This window comes from Apium graveolens, chromosome 7, assembly GCF_009905375.1.
Source record: "Apium graveolens cultivar Ventura chromosome 7, ASM990537v1, whole genome shotgun sequence".
NCBI classification, from domain to species: Eukaryota; Viridiplantae; Streptophyta; class Magnoliopsida; order Apiales; family Apiaceae; genus Apium; species Apium graveolens.
In genome coordinates, this window is record NC_133653.1 from 137,180,610 (window position 1) to 137,203,390 (window position 22,781).

Below are 22,781 nucleotides of genomic sequence, written 5' to 3' on the forward strand. Positions count from 1 at the left end.
AGTGGAGGCCTGCACACCCGCGCAGCTATGCTGAGCGGCCGCGCAGCAACCTGCGCGCCCGCGCAGCTATGCTGAGCGGCCGCGCAGGGTCGGGAATTTTGCTGAATTATTTTAGACTTCTACTTCTGTTTGGCTTCCAACTTCTATGTAATCTGAGTTTTATGGGACTATTATATAAGTAGATTTGAGACGTTTTCACAGGGGGGATTGGAAGAGAAGGAGAAGAAGATTGTGTTTTACGCAAGAAGCGAAGGAGATAAGGAAGAAGACCGATTTAGCACACCGCAACGAAGAGGAAGCATATTTTCTTGTGATTCTTGTTTCGTTGTAACGTTGGATGCTAGTTTTCTTGCTTTGACTTATTTACTCTTGTGACGTACTCTATTTTAATATAATTAGTTTAGTTATTATTTTCTTGTGTTTGTTTATCATGATTTCATATGAACCCATGATGGCGATAAGTTCTATTATGGGCTAATCGTGATCATGGGGTTGCAACGGATTTATTATGGAATTCTTTAGTTAATTGTTTAATACTTTAGTGTGTGATGATTGCTTGATATCTAGTATTGGTTGTGCGTATTCGTCTTATGTGCGTCGCGAACATATAAGATAGGGTGTTAATCTCTTGTGAAGCGATGGTGGATCTTGAGATTTAGAACTTGCCATGCTAGCATAGGTTCATGTACGTTGTGCATGATTAGTGGGTAACTCTAACAGTTTTATTTGCCCTATGTAATCAAAAAGAATAACTTGTGCTTAAATCGTTGTGTTGTCAATTTCTGTAGACATATAGGAACTCAACATAATTGATGACTATTCGACTTCTATCTTAATTGTGGATGCTTGGTAGAATGGTATTAGTGCAATGAAAGTTGGCTTTTATCAGTTTTGTGTTATTCGATTAATATCATCACTGTCACATGCTAAAGGTAATAACAATGGCTATAGAAGGAAGTAATAATGAAGTTGTGATCTCATGAGTGTTTTATTATTGATAAATTGAAGTGTTAGTTAAGTGGTTAATTTAGTAGTTAATTATAGTTAATATTTAATCAACAGTTTTAAGTGTTATTATCTTAACATTGAGAAGTAATCATACATTGGTGAGTGAGTTTAATTAGACAATAATTTAGTCTGAGTCTCTGAGGGAACGAACTAGAAAGTATTCTATATTACTTGCGAACGCGTATACTTGCGTGAATATTAGCGCGTGTTTTCGCCCTAACAAGTTTTTGGCGCCGCTGCCGGGGACTCGGCGTATTTGTTTAGTTTATGTACTTACCATCATTGGTCATTAGGACTCAGTGATTAGGACGTAGTAGTTACTTATTTTTTCTGGTTGTGTTTCAGGTACTTTAGCAAGCGTTTATGCAAACTCGTTCTCGTGCTCGCAAGAGGACTTTAGATACAGCTGAGGAGACAGACGAAGTTCTTGATATTCCGGAGAAGTTAGATTTTGAGGATTCGGATTCAGGAACTGAGCAGAAAGAACCAGTAAACATGGGAGATCGTATTGTTCAAGCTGATCCAGCTCTTATGGATTTTTCTCGGCCTAAAATTGATGACATTCAGTCAAGCATCCTTCATCCGGCTATTCAAGCTAACACCTTTGAAATCAAGCCGGGCACTATTCAGATGGTGCAGAATTCTGTTTCTTTTGGAGGAGCAGCAACTGAAGACCCCAACATGCACATAAGGAATTTTGTCGAGATCTGCAGCACTTTTAAGTATAATGGCGTGACTGATGAGGCTATCAAGTTGAGGCTTTTCCCATTCTCACTAAGGGATAAGGCTAAAGACTGGTTACATTCTGAACCAGCTGGGTCCATCACTATGTGCCAAGATCTTGCGCAAAAGTTTCTGGTGAAGTTTTATCCGATGGCAAAGACTGCTGCTATGAGGAGTGCTCTTACTCAGTTTGCGCAGCAACCTACGGAGTCTATGTGCGAGGCTTGGGAACGCTACAAGGAAATGTTGAGAAAATGTCCACATCATGGAATGCCGGATTGGATGGTGATCACTGGTTTCTATAATGGTTTGGGGGGCTCAATCTCGGCCCATGCTCGATGCAGCAGCTGGAGGCGCCTTATGGGCTAAAAGCTATACTGAGGCGTATAATCTTATCGAGATGATGGCTGCAAATGAGCATCAAAATCCAACTCAGAGGATGACGTCAGGCAATGTAGCAGGTATTCTGGAAGTTGATGTAGCCACCGCTATTGCAGCCCAGCTCCAAGCGCTATCAATGAAGGTTGATTCTTTGGCTACGTATGGAGTTAATCAAATAGCTATGGTTTGTGAGCTTTGTGTAGGTTCTCATGCTACGGATCAGTGTTCTCTTATAAACGAATATGTTCAGTATGTGAATAATTATCAGCGACAACAGCAGCCTGTGCCAGCGACCTATCATCCTAACAACAGAAATCATCCAAATTTCAGCTGGGGGAATAATCAGAATGCTATTCAGCCACCATATCAGCAAGGAGTGAGTAAACAGTTTAACCCACCTGGATTCCAGAAACCACAGCAGTATGCTACAAGGCAATCATATCCTCAACAGGGAAGTGCAGCTGCACCTACTAGTGCTGATTTTGAGGAACTTAAGCTGTTATGCAAGAGTCAGGCGGTTTCTATCAAGACCTTGGAAAATCAAATCGGTCAATTAGCCAATGCAGTGCTCAATCGTCAACCTGGCATTCTTCCCAGTGACACGGAAGTACCAGGCAGGAAGGAAGCTAAAGAGCAAGTCAAGGCTATTACCTTAAGGTCTGGAAAAGTAGCTGATGCTGAAAAGGCAAAAGAAGTAGAAGCTGAAATTAGAGGTGAAGAATCTAAGCAAAAGGAGAAAGCGGCGGAACCAAGGAAGACTACTGTTGAACACACTCTGCCTGAGGCTAATACAGGGGAGAAACAGCTCTATCCTCCACCACCTTTTCCTAAGAGATTGCAGCAACAAAAGCTGGATAGACAGTTCGGGAAGTTTCTGGAGGTGTTCAAGAAACTTCACATCAATATACCTTTCGCTGAAGCTCTTGAACAAATGCCTAGTTATGCGAAGTTTATGAAGACTATTCTTTCAAGGAAGGTGAAACTGGATGACCTTAAAACCGTTGCTCTCACGGAAGAATGCAGCGCTGTTCTGCAACAAAAGTTACCACCAAAACTGAAAGATCCAGGAAGCTTCACCATTCCTTGCACAATTGGCAATCTGACGTTTGACAAGTGCCTTTGTGATTTGGGAGCAAGCATTAATCTGATGCCGTTGTCGATCTTTAAAAAACTGGATCTGCCTGATCCAAAACCCACATACATGTCACTACAATTGGCTGACTGTTCCATTACTTACCCAAGGGGCATAGTTGAGGATGTGCTCGTCAAGGTGGATAAGCTCTTCTTTCCTGCAGATTTTGTTATTCTGGATTTTGAGGAAGATAAGAAGATTCCCATAATCTTGGGAAGGCCTTTCTTGGCTACTGGCCGTACCTTGATAGATGTGCAAAAAGGGGAACTTACTATGCGGGTCCAAGATCAGGATGTGACCTTCAACGTATTCAAGGCAATGAAATTTCCTACAGAAGATGAGGAGTGCTTAAAAGTGGATGTGATTGATTCTGCGGTTACTTCGGAACTCGATCACATGCTAATGTCTGATGCATTGGAAAAGGCCTTAGTGGGGGATTTTGACAGCGATGATGAAGATAGCAACGAGCAATTACAATATCTGAACGCTTCTCCCTGGAAGCGAAAGCTGGACATACCACTTGAATCTCTTGGTACTTCTGACCTCAAGAACGCAGAAGAAAAGCTCAAACCATCAATAGAGGAAGCACCTACCTTGAAGCTCAAGCCATTACCTGAACACTTGAGGTATGGTTTTTTAGGTGATTCATCTATGTTACCTGTTATTATTTCATCTGACCTTTCAGGTAGTGAGGAAGACAAGCTCTTAAGGATTTTGAGAGAATTCAAATCGGCTATAGGATGGACCATAGCAGACATCAAGGGGATAAGTCCTTCATATTGTATGCATAAAATTCTGCTAGAGGAAGGTAGTAAGCCAACTGTGGACCAGCAGTGAAGACTGAATCCCATCATGAAGGAGGTGGTGAAGAAAGAAATTCTGAAATGGCTAGATGCAGGCATCATTTATCCTATTTCTGACAGCTCATGGGTGAGCCCCGTACAATATGTACCTAAGAAAGGAGGTATCACTGTGGTCGCAAATGAAAAGAATGAGTTCATCCCTACTCGAACAGTTACAGGATGGAGAGTATGCATGGATTATAGAAAATTGAACAAAGCCACAAGGAAGGATCACTTCCCCCTTCCATTTATAGATCAGATGCTTGACAGATTGGCGGGTCATGAGTATTTTTGTCTTCTGGATGGTTATTCCGGGTATAATCAGATTTGTATTGCACCAGAGGATCAGGAAAAGACTACCTTCACTTGTCCATTTGGCACGTTTGCTTTTCGCAGAGTTTCGTTTGGGTTATGTGGCACCCCGGCCACCTTTCAGAGATGTATGATGGCTATATTCTCTGACATGATTGGAAATAACGTCGAAGTGTTCATGGATGACTTCTCCGTCTTTGGACACTCATATGATGAATGTTTGAATAATCTGCGCGCCGTACTTAAAAGATGCGTGGAAAGTAATTTGGTGCTTAATTGGGAGAAATGTCACTTTATGGTGCGTGAAGGCATTATCCTTGGGCATAAGGTCTCTAGCAAGGGTCTGGAGGTGGACAAGGCCAAGGTGGGAGTCATTGAAAATCTTCCCCCACCTAATTCTGTGAAAGGAATCCGTAGTTTTCTTGGTCATGCGGGTTTTTATCGGCGATTCATCAAGGACTTTTCAAAGATATCTAAGCCGTTGTGCAATTTGCTTGAGAAAGATGTGTCGTTCAAATTTGATAATGAATGTTTGGAAGCATTCGAGACTCTCAAGGAGAGTTTGATCACGGCACCAGTCATTACAACACCAGATTGGACAGAACCATTTGAGATGATGTGTGATGCGAGTGATTATGCGGTAGGTGCAGTGCTGGGACAGCGCAAGAAAAATCTCTTCCATGTGGTCTACTATGCGAGTAAGACTTTAAATGGTGCCCAATTGAACTACACCACTACTAAGAAGGAGCTTTTGGCTATAGTCTTTGGCTTTGAGAAATTTCGATCTTATCTGCTTGGTACGAAAGTAAAAGTATTCACTGATCATGCAGCTATTCGCTATCTGGTTTCTAAGAAGGATTCGAAGCCGAGACTCATTCGTTGGGTGCTTTTACTTCAGGAATTTGAGTTAGAGATCAAAGATAGAAAAGGTACTGAGAATCAAGTAGCTGACCATCTCTCTAGGTTGGAGAATCCCGATTCTACTTCACAAGATAGGATGTTAATCAATGAATCTTTTCCGGATGAGCAGTTGTTTGCAATTCAGGAGGAAGAACCATGGTTTGCAGATATTGTAAACTATCTCGTCAGTAATATAATGCCTCCTAATTTGACATCCGCTCAAAAGAAGAAGTTTCTGCATGAGGTGAAGTGGTATATGTGGGATGAACCATATTTGTTTAGACAGGGAGCTGACCAGATCATCAGGAGATGTATCCCGTTCTATGAGACGGAGGGGATATTACGAGACTGCCATTCCACGGTTTATGGTGGACACTATGGCGGTGAGAAGACGGCAGCTCGTATTCTGCAAGCAGGTTTTTTCTGGCCTACCTTGTTCAAGGATGCTCATCAGTTTGTTTTAAGGTGTGATCGCTGCCAAAGAGTGGGAAATTTGTCAAGGAAGGATGAAATGCCATTAAATGTGATGCTTGAAATCGAGGTCTTTGATGTATGGGGAATCGATTTCATGGGGCCTTTTATCTCGTCTTGCAATAATCAGTACATCTTGCTGGCAGTCGATTATGTCTTAAAATGGGTCGAAGTTAAAGCTTTACCGACAAATGATGCAAAGGCAGTGCTAAATTTTCTTCATAAGTAAATTTTCACAAGGTTTGGAACACCTCGGGTAATCATAAGTGATGAAGGATCGCATTTTTGCAACCGTAAGTTCACTTCTATGATGCAGCGTTATAATGTGAATCATCGAGTAGCTACTGCCTATCATCCGCAAATAAATGGTCAAGCGGAAGTGTCTAACAGAGAGATAAAGTGCATTCTAGAGAAGGTTGTTTGTCCGTCAAGGAGGGATTGGTCTTTAAAGCTCGATGAAGCTGTTTGGGCTTACAGAACAGCATACAAAACTCCACTTGGGATGTCACCGTTTCAGTTGGTGTACGGAAAGGGATGTCATCTAGCTGCGGAGCTTGAGCATAAGGCCTACTGGGCATTGAAGAAGTTGAACCTGGATTTAGATGCAGCTGGTAAGAAAAGAATGCTTCAGCTTAATGAACTGGATGAATTTCGACTTCAAGCGTACGAAAATAACAAAATGTATAAGGAAAAGGTAAAGAGGTGGCACGATAGGAAGCTACATCCAAAGTTATTTGTGCCAGGGCAACAAGTTCTCTTATTCAACTCTCGGCTCCGACTTTATCCTGGGAAGTTGAAATCAAGGTGGTCTGGACCTTTTATTGTCAAAACTGTGTTTCCACATGGAGCGGTGGAAATTATTGAGAATGAGCCGGACCAAGCATTCAAGGTTAACGGTCAGCGGTTGAAGCACTACTATGGGGACATGGCAAACCGAGAAGTGGTTAGTGCCATTTTGTTGACTACTTGAGCAGGGTACGAAACGTCAAGCTAATGACGAAAAAGAAGCGTTGCGTGGGAGGCAACCCATGAATTATTGTTACAGGAACCCTTAGAAGTTAATAACCTATCCAAAAACACAAAAAAATCAGAAAACAGGGGCTGAAAAAAAAAATTCCAGTGACCCCCTGCGCGCCCGCGCAGCTAAGCTGAGCGGCCGCGCAGCAAGCTGAGCGCCCGCACAGCTATGCTGAGTGGCCGCGCAGGGGTCGAGGACCAGAATTTTTTTTTTACAGCTCAGAAAAAAAAAAACCAAACAAAAACAAACATAAAAACAGTTTTAGCCCATACACCCACGATTTGTTCCCACTACCCCATCATTTTATCCCTTAATTCCCAAACCCTAATCTAATCCACACCCTATATATACATACACCTATCCTACATATCTCCCACAAAACTTCCTACACTTAAACCCTCTAACAAACATCAAATATCAGTTCTTACACGCTTTTATTCACGAATCAATGGCACCCAAGAGAGCACGCACTATTGACAGCAGCAGCACAGTTCCTACTGCTGATTCATCGAGGGGTACTGCTGCAAGGCCTCGGTTAACTGACAGAGCCGCGGAGGAGGAGTACACTAGGCTGTTGGGTAAGCCGATTCTGAAGGAGAGGGGGTTTTTGCCATCGGGGAGGGATGGTGAATTGCTACCCATGATTGCAGAAAAGGGGTGGATAGCTTTTTGTGAGTCACCCGAAGCGGTACCGATGAGCGTTGTTCGCGAGTTCTACGCGAACGTGAAGGCTGAAAAGAATGGGTTTTCTGTGGTCCGTGGGCTGACGGTTGATTATCATCCTGCGGCGATTCGCCGTGTGATTGGACAGCGAGAGAGGAAGCCCGAGGAGGAGAACTGGAATGAAAAGACTGCTGAGGATTTTGACTTGGATTTGATTTGTGCGACTCTCTGTCGATCGGGCACAGTTTGGACCCGCAGTACAGGAAATAATGAGTATCGTCACTTTCCGGCGATCGTCATGAACAGGTATGCCCGTGCATGGAATGCATTTATTTGTGCTAATATTTTGCCTTCTTCGCATGCACACGAGGTCACAGTTGAGAGAGCACAGCTGTTGTGGGGAATTCTGAATGAGGAGTACTATGTGGACCTTGGTAAGTTTATCTACCAAGGAATTCTGAAGATTTTGAGGGGAGCAAAGTATATGAACATCCCTTATGCATCTACAGTTATGAAGCTATGCCGAGCAGTGGGAGTGAACTGGCCGGCTCATGAGCAGTTGCAGTTGCCAGCCGCTCCGATTGATTCTGGCACTCTGAATGGGATGCAGGAGTGGACCGGTGGTGAGCCTGAGGAGCATGGGCTGGGTTATCGTCTTCCAGGAGGGCGTCCAGCACGAGGTGCTACTATGGCTAGGCCAGGGCGTGATGAGGCTGGTTCTTCGAGAGCTCAGGAGGGTGTTGGGATGGTTGATGCCCAGTATAGGAGGCTTTCACGGCGGATGGATGCCATGTATGAGACGCAGAGCAGGTTTGCTCAGGAGCTCACCCTTGCGTTAGGGACTGCTTTTCGAGGCCTTGGAGCTGATATTCAGTGGCCAGTTTTTGGTGAGGACTCTGCATACCCGCCGCCTGATACTCCACCCACTGAGGGTGATGATGATGATGACTCCGAGTAGGTATACCCTGTGTTCCTTTCTACTACTTTCACTGAGGACAGTGAAGATTTTTAGTTTGGGGGTGGTAGTTAAGGAATATTGTGTGTGTGTCATTTGGTTGCATATTCATGATAGTTTAGTTCATATAGTTACATAATTTATGCCATATAGTTTTTTTTTATGAATGTCATGTAGCTCATGCATTTACCATGATCCCTTTTGCAATGATTTATCGACTGAACTGTGATATTGATGTGAGTGTAGTGATAGCATTAAAGTGATATTAAGTTGTGTACATTGATATGCATGCTAGAAACAATTGTAAGTCCACTAAGTCTTAGAGAATGCGAAAGGGCTAGATTGTGTTATGATTTGGTTGTTTTCAAGGTCAATCTACTTATTATGCTTAGAATTCGATTATAGGTTCTTAGTGATAAAGACATGAAAAAGAAAAAATTTGGAGAAAAAAAATATGGAAGTTGTTGCTAGTTGTGGCTAGGCGTCAAATGGCTAGTAGCCGGCTCGCATATGTTGCGAGTAGTCTAGGGTTGAGCAAGATGGAGCGAAACGCACTTGCTCAGAAGTTAAAAAAAAAAAATTGCATAATTGATCAAGAGTGGGCTCTTTGGTATTCGAGTTATTAAGTTCTTAGGGGACTTTGTGCCTAGTGACCTAAGGCTTTTAGAGTCTGGGATCCGCTAACCTAACGCTCGTTACATGGATATCATTGTATAAGTCTTTTGTGGACCTCACTCATTGCACGGTCAAATAAGCATTTGAGTTGTAAATAAAAAGCACGATTCCGTAGTAAGCTCCAGAGTTCTTGTAGTGTTGAATATCACTTTGTGCCTGGAATTTTTATTCTTTGTATAATCGTAGGATTGCCTTGAGGATAGTCTAGTCATAGTACTTGGTCTAGTTCCGAAGCATATCTGTTAAGCATTTGCACACACCACGTTTCTGGCTGTATGTCCGTTTGTATGAGTTTATTGATCTTTAGTTGTCTAACTGCATTCGTTGAGATGTGGCAATTTGGTTGATTAATTGTAGTAAGGGGGATCGCTGCATTTTCATATAGATTGCATTCATGCATATTTGTTTTTGAGTCTGTGACGCTTGAGGGCAAACATCGATTTAAGTTTGGGGGTGTGATAAGTGGCATTTTATACCACTTAGAACGTCTTAAAATGGCTTAAATTGGTGTCTTGAAATCAAGTATTTTGTGTATTTGATGCGTTTTTCTAGTGTTTATGCATTTCAGGATATTAGTTGCATTTCGGGGGAGGAATCATCAAGAATAAGCCTTGGCATGTGTTCACCATTGCGAGAGGAAAGGAACGGGCAGATTACGGCGAAGAAACGGAGCAAACTTGGATTTTTTCCAGTGGAGGCCTGCGCACCCGCGCAGCTATGCTGAGCGGCCGCGCAGGGTCGGGAATTTTGCTGAATTATTTTAGACTTCTACTTCTGTTTGGCTTCCAACTTCTATGTAATCTGAGTTTTATGGGACTATTATATAAGTAGATTTGAGACGTTTTCACAGGGGAATTGGAAGAGAAGGAGAAGAAGATTGTGTTTTACGCAAGAAGCGAAGGAGATAAGGAAGAAGACCGATTTAGCACACCGCAACGAAGAGGAAGCATATTTTCTTGTGATTCTTGTTTCGTTGTAATGTTGGATGCTAGTTTTCTTGCTTTGACTTATTTACTCTTGTGACGTACTCTATTTTAATATAATTAGTTTAGTTATTATTTTCTTGTGTTTGTTTATCATGATTTCATATGAACCCATGATGGCGATAAGTTCTATTATGGGCTAATCGTGATCATGGGGTTGCAACGGATTTATTATGGAATTCTTTAGTTAATTGTTTAATACTTTAGTGTGTGATGATTGCTTGATATCTAGTATTGGTTGTGCGTATTCGTCTTATGTGCGTCGCGAACATATAAGATAGGGTGTTAATCTCTTGTGAAGCGACGGTGGATCTTGAGATTTAGAACTTGCCATGCTAGCATAGGTTCATGTACGTTGTGCATGATTAGTGGGTAACTCTAACAGTTTTATTTGCCCTATGTAATCAAAAAGAATAACTTGTGCTTAAATCGTTGTGTTGTCAATTTCTGTAGACATATAGGAACTCAACATAATTGATGACTATTCGACTTCTATCTTAATTGTGGATGCTTGGTAGAATGGTATTAGTGCAATGAAAGTTGGCTTTTATCAGTTTTGTGTTATTCGATTAATATCATCACTGTCACATGCTAAAGGTAATAACAATGGCTATAGAAGGAAGTAATAATGAAGTTGTGATCTCATGAGTGTTTTATTATTGATAAATTGAAGTGTTAGTTAAGTGGTTAATTTAGTAGTTAATTATAGTTAATATTTAATCAACAGTTTTAAGTGTTATTATCTTAACATTGAGAAGTAATCATACATTGGTGAGTGAGTTTAATTAGACAATAATTTAGTCTGAGTCTCTGAGGGAACGAACTAGAAAGTATTCTATATTACTTGCGAACGCGTATACTTGCGTGAATATTAGCGCGTGTTTTCGCCCTAACAATAGACCCGAAACTGATTACTCATAAGCTGAATATGGATCCAAACCGGAAGACAGTGAAGCAAAAGAAAAGAAGTTTTGCTCCAGAGAGGCAAAAAGCTATAAAACAGGAAGTAGAGAAGCTCTTAGAGGCTGGTTTCATCGAGGAGATACAATTTCCAGAATGGTTAGCAAACCCTGTAATGGTGAAGAAGGCCAATGGAAAATGGAGGATGTGTGTGGACTTCACTGATCTGAATGACGCATGCCCTAAGGACTGTTTCCTGTTGCCAATGATAGATACTTTGATAGATGTCACTGCTGGACATGAGATGCTGAGCTTCATGGATGGATTTAGTGGATACAACCAGATCAAGATGCACAAGGACGACATCTCAAAGGTATCATTCATCACTGACTTTGGTATTTATTCTTATCTTGTTATGGCATTTGGTCTCAAGAATGCAGGAGCCAGCTATCAAAGGTTGGTAAATAAAATTTTTAAGGATCTTATTGGCAAGACCATGGAAGTCTATGTTGATGACATGTTAGTCAAGATTCTAGTTAAGACTGACCATATAACCCATTTAAGGGAAGCTTTTGAGGTCCTGAGATACCATAAGATGATGTTAAATCCTACGAAGTGTGCTTTCGGAGTAGATTCTGGAATTTTTTTGGGATTGATGGTCTCTAAGAGAGAAATCGAGGCCAATCTCGATAAAATAAAGGCAATCCTGGACATGGAGCCACCAAAAACTATCAAAGATGTTCAAAAGCTCACTAGAAGGGTTGCTGCGTTGGGACGATTCATCTCCAAGTCTGGGGACAAGTGCTTGTCGTTCTTCAAGTCCTTAAAAAAGGTTAAGGATTTTGTATGGAATGAGGAAAGCCAGAAGGCATTCGAGGAATTAAAGAAATATATGGCTCAGGCCCCGTTGTTGGCCAAGCCAGCTTTGAATGAAGTTTCATACTTGTACTTGGTCGTTTCAGAGAGTGCCTTGAGCGCTGTATTGGTTAAGGAGGAACTGAAAATCCAGAAACCCGTATACCATGTCAGCAAAATTCTGCATGGAGATGAGTTGAATTATTCAACTATGGAGAAGTTTGCTTTAGCCTTGGTGATGGCTTCAAGAAAGTTACGTCCTTACTTTCAGGCTCATCAAATTGAGGTACTAACAAATCAGCCCTTGAGAAATATAATTCATAGTCCCAAGGCTAGTGGGAGACTGATTAAATGGGCAATAGAGTAGGGAGAATTTGATATCGAGTATAAGCCACAAATGGCAATAAAAGTCCAGGCATTGGCTGACTTCGTGGTGGAATGTACCATACCCAACCAAGAAGTCGGAGGGCAGGAGGATACCCCTCAAGATAAGGAAGTTGATAAGGGGGTCAAAGAACATGATGACAAGGAGAAAGAATATTGGGTTCTCTATTTTATTGGAGCATCAAAAACAAATTCAAGTGGAGCAGATTCGGTTTTATAAAGCCCTGATGGGTTCCTGATTGAATATGCTATGAAGTTAGACTTCCCGACCACAAACATTGAGGCATAATATGAAGCTCTGATAGCTGGCCTTAGCCTAGCGAGGACACTGAGAGTCAAGAACTTGAAGGTCTACAGAGACTCGAAGTTGGTCATATCCCAAATCCCAAGTGAAGGGCGAGTTTGAGGTAAGGGATGATACGATGGCTAAGTATGTCCGCCTAGTAAGGGCTGTGATGACCCAATTCGATGAATGCCATGTTGAGCACATTCCAAGGGAGGAAAATGCTAAGGCAGATGCATTATCAAAGTTTGCTTTATCTGAGATAGAGGAAAGTTCAGGAAGTGTATACTTCCGCGTTCTGAAGATACAGAGCATTGATGTTAAGCTTGCAGCTCATATAGGTCTGGGGACGTTATGGATAGATCCCATTAAGACCTATATTCAAACCGGTTGGTTGCCAAGTGATGCTACTGAAGCACAGAAGTTGGCTGTTCGAGCACTAAGATACTCTTTGATATATGGGATTTTGTATAAAAGATCTTATGTGGTTCCTTACTTAAGGTGTCTCAAGCCCGATGAGACACGGTTGGCTTTTGAAGAAGTACATGAAGGTATCTGTGGGCAACACTTTGGGGGCAGAGCACTAGCTCATAAGATAATCAGTTTAGGCTTCTATTGGCCGGAAATAATGGCCGATGCCAAAGAGTATGTGAAGAAGTGTGACCGCTATCAGAAGCATGCACCTGTCGTTAGACAACCCCCCGAGATGCTGACCTCCATCAACTCACACATCCCTTTTGCTATGTGGGGAATGGATATACTTGGGCCTTTCCCCATGGCCACGACACAAAGGAAGTTCATGATTGTTGCCATTGATTATTTTACTAAGTGGATTGAAGCCAAGCCTTTGGCCAAAATCACAACTAAGCAGGTTGCACAATTCCTATAGGAAAATATCATGTGCTGGTATAGAATTCCCCGCATCCTAGTCACTGACAATGGAACACAGTTCAACAATAAGGAATTCAAGAAGTATTGTGAGGAGAATGAAATTGAATTACGATTCACCTCCGTGGCTCACCCGCAAACCAATGGGCAAGCGGAAGTTGTGAATCGAATAATCCTGGATGGACTAAAGAAAAGGATCGAGAAGTTGATGAATAACTGGGTGGATGAAATACTCCCAATCCTATGGGCCTATAGGACTACCTGTAGAGTCACGACTGGAGCAACTCCTTTTATGTTAGCATATGGGGTATAAGTGGTTGTCCCTGTAGAAATATCACATTCCTCTCCCAGGATTCAAGCTTTCAATGCTGAAGAAAATGAGGAAGGGCAAAGGTTAGCCCTGGATCTAATCGACGAAGTACGAGATGAGTCACATGCGAAGATAGTGGAATATCAGAAAAAGGCTTCGTTTTATTACAACCTAATTAGCTGGATTTGGTTGATATAACGGTCCTCAAGCTAACATAATTTTTTTGCCATAAAAGACACATAAAATTTTACCATTGATTCAGGTTCAAACTTATTAAACTAACATAAATCTGAATATAGTTAGTTTGTTTTTGTTGGTTAACATACTAATGACAATTTATATACTATTGATCTCAGCTAAAATTTAGCTTCTAATTAAATATAATAATTTTTCGTTAACACACCTATATATATTAATAAAATATATATTTCAATCATTACATTATCTTTCTAAAACTGTAATATCATTAAATTTTACACCTATATGCATATTAATAAATATTATCAAATCATATTATTAAAATTTCAAATAAATAAGTTCCTTAACTTAAATTTTTTTATTTCAAATTAAATTCAAAAAAATTATGTAATATTATAATCCGTGTATCGCACGGGTTTTATGTTAATAATAATTTAAAAGCAAACTTCATAATCTAAAAAATTCCCAATAATTTATCTAGTAATCAGTGTGAGGGAAATAAATTGTTACGCTTAGACCTGACAATTCGGATAACTGGTTCGGTTTCGGATCAGATCATTTTCGGATCGGATCTACTTTCGGATTATGATATATTTGAAGACCATTCAGATCGGATCGGATGTCTTTCGGTTCGGATCTAATTCGGATTAAAATCGGATAAAATTCGGATTAAGATCGGGTAAAATTCTTTTCGGATTAAATTCGGTTCGGATATTTTCGGATCATAACTTAATTATTTTTTCAATTTTTGAGATTTAAAAATATCTTTTTATTTAATTTAGTCTTTTTAACTTAATATAATGTACTTTTACAAAATAATATGATTATATAAATATATTATCATAAACATAAAATTGTTTAAAGTATAAATTTTGCTAATTTCGGGTCATATTCGATTCAGGTAATATATTATTCGGTTTTAATCTGTTCCAAGTTATAATCGGATCTTGTATTTCGGATCATTTTCGGTTAAATATTCGGTTCGGATATTTTTCGGATCGGTTTAAATCGGTTTTCAGATAACTATAGGATTGTATGATTCGGATTTCGAATCGGATCTCGGTTTCATGAATTTCGGTTTGGTTATTCGGATCCAGACCCATTTTGCCAGGTCTAGTTACGCTCATCTAGTTAACTACTAAGCTCAATTAGTTAATTACTAAGATTATTTATTTGAACGAAATTTAAAATTATATTTAAATTAAATTTCTAAATATCTCTATAAAATATAAGAAATTCAAAATTAAATCTCTTGCACATTTCTTTAGAAAATCAAGATATCAAGAGAAGAAACTATCAATCATCATATATCTTCAACCATCCTTGTGATTTGAAAACCGTTTCCTAGATGCCAATGCAATAGCCAAAAACTGTGATACGAGTTTTATGGATTGGCAAGTTTATATTGATTCGAAATGCCCTTGAAAAAATAGATCTCGACAGACCTATAAGTTAACAGTATATATCAATTTAGAAAACAAGCCCATTCACATGTGAGATTTGTTTTTGAAAGTGGTACGCTGCTGGACCAGCTCTACAGGGATGAAAGAGGGGTACATATTATTGAAATTGTACGAATAAGGGGAGAGGGATGGCGCGTAAAATTAACGTTGAGCTGGAGGTGAATGTGTTTATACACGAAACCCTATGTTGCAGGGGTACTGAAGAGTGATCTGAATCAAAAGTACTATAAAATTGGAATGGTATGACATGCAAGAGTAGTAATCACATTACTCAGGTCAGGACGCATGCATGCCACCAATATGTATTGCCATGCATAACAGTAGGCAACTAGTAATATATATACTTATACAACTTATATTATATGATCGGGAAATCTTAAAATAAGTAACTTATAACTTAAAATGATTAAGTGCGAAATAAGTGATAAATTGATAAATACTTATAAGTTCTATAAGTGTTTAGATAAATTTACTTATAAGTCAGAAGTTTTTTTACATAAATGAATTAAAACAAATAATTATTAAATATAATTATCTTAGTTCAAATCTTAAATTAGAAAATATTTAAAAATTTATATTTTAAAATCAAAATTTTAGAAAAAAGTGAAAAAATGAAAATAAGTTGGAAAAAAGTACGTCAGTGCCAATTTTCAACTTATCAGCTTATAAGTTGTAAATTCAACTGGGTTAACAAACACTCGTCGATAAGCTGTTACGGGCTATAAGGTGGCTTATAAGTATAATGCTAAACAGGCTCTATGTACGTGTCTCTGCAGGTGTCTACCATGTAGGACTCCTTATACATTCTACAATTGTTGCTGGTAGAAAGAAGAAAATCTCAACTTTGATAATATAAAATAACAATTTGAGGTCTAATTAGGCTCAGTACTTAGTATAATGAGTTCTACGATACACACAAAGTCGAGACCAGGTCCCTGAATCCAAAATTACAATCCTATTTGACCAGTATTCAAACATTTATAAGAAAAGGGTTTAATTTTCAATTTAAGGAAAAAAACACTGTTTTCATCTATATATAGGCAAATCAATTGTACCATGTGATGATTAGGATGAAAGGAATGTAAGTGTAACTGATGAAACTAACGGAAATTAATAAAAAATTGACGGACGATTTGTAAGAGATAAGTTAGGGACAAATTATTATGGTAAAAATGTGAAGAAAATGAATTTCATATTAAGGAATAAAACGACAAAGTGTTTATGCAGTGGCTGAATTCACGTGCCCCTTGCGGGATGCATAAATACTGTAAATAATTAAAAACCGAGTAGTGCTAAGTGTACAGAATTTTGTACGAAAAATTTGTACATAATGACATGTTAATTGATATGAAATGTTTTAATTAGTTCTCATATGAATATACGAGCATATTTTAATTAAAACACACCACATGTCTTTATTTGCAAAATTTTGTACATCATTCAGTAGATCAAACATTTTTTCTTAAAAACCTTACACATAAAACGAAGTAGTAAAATAAGTAATAATTTGGGAATACAAGTATGTATATGGAATAAGCAGGCAGAGGACAAAACGAACAATATACACAGTGATTCCCACTGTTGGAATTTAGAGGTGTTTAATAAGAGGGGGGGGGGGGGGGTTTGTCTTGTTGGAAGTGGATGAATCGATGATGAGCTAAGAATTGGTATTGAAGAAAAAAGGTCCACATGCATGCAGCTCCTGTAGACTGTAGTGTTAGTGTAGCAGGGACGAACCTAGGCTTAGCTACCCCTAGCTACAGAATTTTCTTCTGTCCTTTTTTCAAATCCTTCTGTTCATTAAGAGATTGCTTTCACTTCTGGTGTTGGGTCCACTCCCTTTTGGTTCCATTCTCATACTAAATCTTGACTACTGATCTGCACTATTGACTTCCAAAGAGTACTCAGGTTTGTTCATTCATTTATATGACGATTCAATCAGGACTAATTTCGTATATATTCGCATTAACCCCTCAAATCCAAGATTTGGTAGATAGTTTCTTTTCGAGCTGCTTTCTTATATTTGGAAAAATAATATGTTAAACCAAGATTGACATCCGAAAAATAAGATACAATATGTTACTGCTAACATATTGCAATATTTTTGTTTCTCAATTTTACATTGGTCCGGTTTAAAATTTCAAGATTATGTAAATACATATAAGTTAAATATTCGTAAGAGACCATGAGCATGGCGGAATCAATTAGGTTGAAGTCTTTGTTATGCTAAATATTTTTGTAAGAAATTTTATATAAAGCAGTGATTTTAAGTTTAAAATCTTATAAAAAATTTACTTCAATTTCGGATAGTCTTGAAAAATTAGCAGTGAGTAATTTTCAGCCCACATGTTATATGATTCTTGTTGACCCTCTTACCATTAGAGCCGGCCAAACGAGCGGTTTGGCTCGGCCCGATCAGAACTCGGCTTGCCTAAAATTCGTGTTATTCGCCTCGTCACGTGCCGGTTCTAAATTCGGCACTAACCGCTTGTACATACGAATCGAATACGAGTTGCATTCTGGTAAACCGTAACCGGCTCGGCACGGTCCGCCTAAACCGAGATGATTCAGACGAACCGAATAGGCTCGGCACGACCCGCCTATTCGTTCGGCCCGCGTCTTATCTACACTCCTCTATTTCCAATCCACACTCCTGTATACAACTCTCTGTGTTTGTTTAGAATTGTGGATTTTAGTTTTAAGTTGATGAATTTGTTTTAGAGTTAATTATGTTGTATAAACTGATGGTTTTATTTTTTTTATAAATATTTCATTTGTGTTTTTGTTTTTTTTTTATTTTCTGTATTTTTGTGATTTTTTAACAGTCGAAAGTAAATTTTAAAAAAATGATTATATTCTGTGAGGAGTCCTCTCAAATCAATTGTAACATTTTTTTAATTAATAAAATTTATAGAAGTACCATCCTCTTTTCATTATTAACATGTTAGTTTTATAAATTATTCTGATTATTTCATCAAATAAAAATACGAGTAATAAAGCAAATTATTCTGTTTTACTTATTTGTACAAATTATGTATTACTTATTTGCAAACAAAGTCTATTTGTACAAATTAAAAACAAAAAAAAAAGATAAACAGAAGGTGGGTGGGAGGTGGCCAGCTGGGAAGTGTCAAATCAAATGATACAGAAATCAACTTGTAAAATCAAGGAGGCCCGAACCGTTATTCGCGGTTATTCGGGGTTATTCGACAACTGCTTAGTAGTTTTATTTAGTAACCGGCCGAACCGTCAGACTCGCCGGAACCGTTAAAATCGTTTAATTCGCGAGTCGTTCACGACTTCCAATTCTATCAAATCGGCACGGCAGGACACGATTCGTGTAGCTGTACAGGCCGTTCACGACTTAAGGTGCTGGTGAACCGGACCGCCGGAAATTCGGCCCGGCACGGTCGGCCCGACCGTGTGGCCGGCTCTACTTACCAATTACCATCATAGTAAGAGTTCACGGCGAATGCATGCATGATGCCTAGGTAGCAGCTAGAAAATTGATGCAAATAATACTTTTGTTTATAAAATTTGATGTAGCTGTTCGACTGTCATTAAACTAGCGGTTATCTCTGTTGTTTACCGGACGTCTCTAAGAATATGTACGATTACGATTTGTTGAGTCAATCATTCTTTCATTTCATGCATAACCTATACATCTATAATTTTGCAACCAATCTTCAATAACTAATGACGGGAATATAAATGTTTTCTGAGTGTGTACTTAGTTAAATTTCTGAACATTAATATATGTGTTGCCGAATCTCCGTTACAAGTTTCTATACAATTTGGATTATAGATCGAGCGTTGTTACTTGGGCCTGAATACCATTACATGTATGGTAGAGTCAAACTCTAAGCTAAAACAAATATGCAAAAGAGTTGGCTGGCTGTTGGAATATTCTTGGGCTACAACTTCAATTTATTGATAGTCCAGTAGTGATTGGCACACGGGCAGTGGGCAGGCATATTGCCGATGCTGATTCCTGTCTATAATAGCATCTCGAAGAGGTTGTTAACAAAGTTGTTAAATCATGACAAATTATTATATATATTATTTTTTAATTTTCTCTCAAATCCATGTCACTCTTGATAATATTTATTAAAATTTTGCTTCAATAGTTAAGCAACTTTAAAAGTTGTCCATGCGAGCCCTCTATATTAATTTTATATTTAGTTCAATATAAAAGTGGGTTGAGTAATATACATTTTAGATATTTTTTATGACTTTTTGCTAATTTAGGAAGTTGCCAAGGGGTTGCCAAGTATTTGCAACCTTGGTAGGCAATCTTTTGGCAACCTCCCAACTCCAATCGATAGGTAACCAAGGGTGCCATGCCACATAAGCTTGGCAACCCCTATTGGAGATACTCGATGCACCCTCTATGGGAGCCAAAACTTTCCAACTCACTAAAAATAATAGTTTTTTATTCTATTTTCCTTCCATGTCAAATGTAGCAATTTTTATCTTCAATAGTTAGCACTTTTTCAAGTTGCCTAAATGGTCCCAACATTTTATAAATAAATGAATATGATAAAATAAAAGAGGAAGTTGTAATTTGCACACATTTAGTACAAAATGTATTTTAGTTATTAAGAGGGGTGTCAAGAGTTTGCCAAAATTGGCAACTTCTCTTGGCAATCTTTGAGCACTCTTGCCAGGGGCGGACCACGGGCTGGGGTGGGTAGTAGCCCAAGGAAAATAATTAATTTTTCAAAATTACTATTAATACATGGCAAACAATCATATCTAGCCCCTGTGTAAAATATTTTGAATTGTTTATTTGAATATTAAATAACTTTTTGTTCCATTTCTTCCTATTTATTTCCATTCTATTAAAATAAATCAATCTTTTAAAAAAGTAGTTTAATAATAATAAAAACTAAATAAAAAATATTTTATTGTTTAATATTTAGGCATATATGCCTTAAAATGAGTTTACAAAAGATAAGAAGATAACTATCTTATGTTTCATCTACTCAACCAAATGAACAAGTTGAGATTATGTGTTTGAATTATTTAAATTCCAAAAAATAAGTAACTTCGTGTATATAAAAGTGTATTATATTTTCCGTAGTAAGTGCTTATTTTTAAAAAAATCAGTTAACATTTACCTTAAATTTCTATAATAGTTACTTTTGTGAAACAAATATAATACTGACAATTAATCTTATTTAGTTAATGGTTGTTAAGTATTTTTATGGTTATAGTGTTAAGACTTAAGATACTGCAAAATAAATTAAAGCAGAATATTTTGAATCTCCCTAATCAGTGGTCATACTTTTATAACGACCATGTAAATGCAATTAAGATGATTGAAAACTAGATGTTTATGCAACTTATTTACTATCAATAAAATTAAAATTTTATAAAAAAAATTATATACTTCAATTTTACCAAAAAAATTGATGACTTTTTTTGTCAGAAGATATGTTAGATTTTTAATTCCGTGAAATCTTAACTTCTTTGATTGCTCCCATATAAAAAGAAGTCAAAATCATGTTGATTACACACGGCTAGACAAAACAAGTATGGTAAATAATAAATATCATGTAACGCTTTATTGCCTCTTATTTTACAAAACCTTCTTTTTTTATTAGAAAAATTGTATCTTTATATTTGTAAGATGTCGTTAATTTAAACTATTGTTAGAAATTTTTTTAGCCCTGGTGATCTTCCAATTCTGGATCTGCCCCTGACTCTTACCTCTCCAATAGGAAGGCGCCCAAAGGTGCTTGCCACATAAATGTTGGCACCCTTGCAAGCACCCCCTATTAGAGATGCTCTCCCTATTGGAGATGCTCTAAGGAGTCTCGGTTCTAAACAATTTGAGATCCCTTTTTTCAGTAATCAAAGTGAGTAACCCGCTCGAGTTGCGTATTACTCCTTTTGTCCCTATTTTCTTATATACTTTTTTTTGCATGTATCTTTAAATACATATTAAACATAACTCCATGTTTGATATGCAATAATATCTATAATATTATATAGAAAGTATATAGAAAAGAGGAAATCATATAATTTTAATATATAATTTGATATGTATACAAGCTCAAGGTTAATGCTTCTTTATAGGCATTAGTAGATATATATTACAAGAATATGAAAAATTAAAAGTCAAGAATTTACAAAGCCAAAAGTCTAAAGGGGAAGAAAGATCAAAGGTCATTCACATATATATACATAATCCTCCCCCTTTATGACATGTACTAACATCATGCCTCGTTAAAATCTCGTTAAAATCTTTTTAAGAAAAATCACGTGGGAAAAATCCTATTGAAAGAAAAAGAGTATATATGTTGTACAGAATTCAAAATCATAGCTCCCTCTCATTTTAACAAAACTTATCGCGAAGTTTAAGCATTCCAATCTTGTTCACCAATTTCTCGAATGATGATGTAAGAAGTGATTCTGTGAATAAATCTGCTGGATTTCACACGAGCGAATTTGACAAACATTAATTGTTAGTGTGTGTTCTCTAAAGACATCTCTATTATGTTTATGTTATGAGATATTTGGATTTTAATTATTATTTTATGGATTATTCTTTAGAAATTTATTATGTCTTCATTTTGTGTGATAAAATGTTAGATTAATAAATGTTCTTGAAATATTATATATAAATCTATATCTCTAAATACGTGACTTAAAAATGAGATTATAAGAATAGTATTGATATTCCTAAAGGTCCTTAGTCAAGTATTATTGTTAAGGGACAATAATAATACATTGAGACTAGTGTGTTGTTGACCGATGATCACATCTCATTAATCATAGGTATGGTGATACTAAAGTAAAAAATACAAGCACATGTATTAGATAAATGGTGCTGGATTGACCCGTTATGAGATACTACATGTTCATAGTGTCATAAGTTAATCTCACAATGATAATGATGTATTGGTCCTTAGACTTGGAGTCATTATATTTCTATACGAGAATTAATATATTTTGATTCTATTAAAAGTTATCCTTGATCGAATAATAATAAAAATAGACATTGTGTATATTATGAATCGTAAAAGAAATATGAATGATCTAAATGGGATTTAGCACTCCTATATTAAGGAGTGATATTTTTTGCCTCTTAATTGAGTGAGACTATAAAATGCATGGCCGTGCTCAAATACTGATTTGTTAAATAATTTACTCATTAATCAAGGAAACCCGGATTAAAAGTTACAAAGGATAAAACGATGCATGTCTCGAGTTTGATCTATAATATAAGGCTAAAGCGATTATATTACGTTGTACATTATTCACGAAAGGTTTAATTGGATCACCAGTTATTATTACTACTTGGATAACAAAGATGTATTACTAGATATCGTTCATTGTTTATAATTTTATTATTGAATATTAAAATTATTGTTAACGTAATAATAACATAAAGGGTCACACACTAAGAACGTTTAAAAGAGGTTTTAATTT

General features: G+C 37.6%; 1 non-coding gene across 1 annotated transcript; it reads right to left on the reverse strand.

Annotated features, from left to right (window-relative positions):
- Window positions 1-1,896: 1,896 nt before the first annotated feature.
- LOC141675792 (small nucleolar RNA R71) lies at window positions 1,897-2,003 on the reverse strand. Its single transcript, XR_012556425.1, has one exon. It is a non-coding gene; the product is annotated as a small nucleolar RNA R71 (small nucleolar RNA).
- Window positions 2,004-22,781: the final 20,778 nt, after the last annotated feature.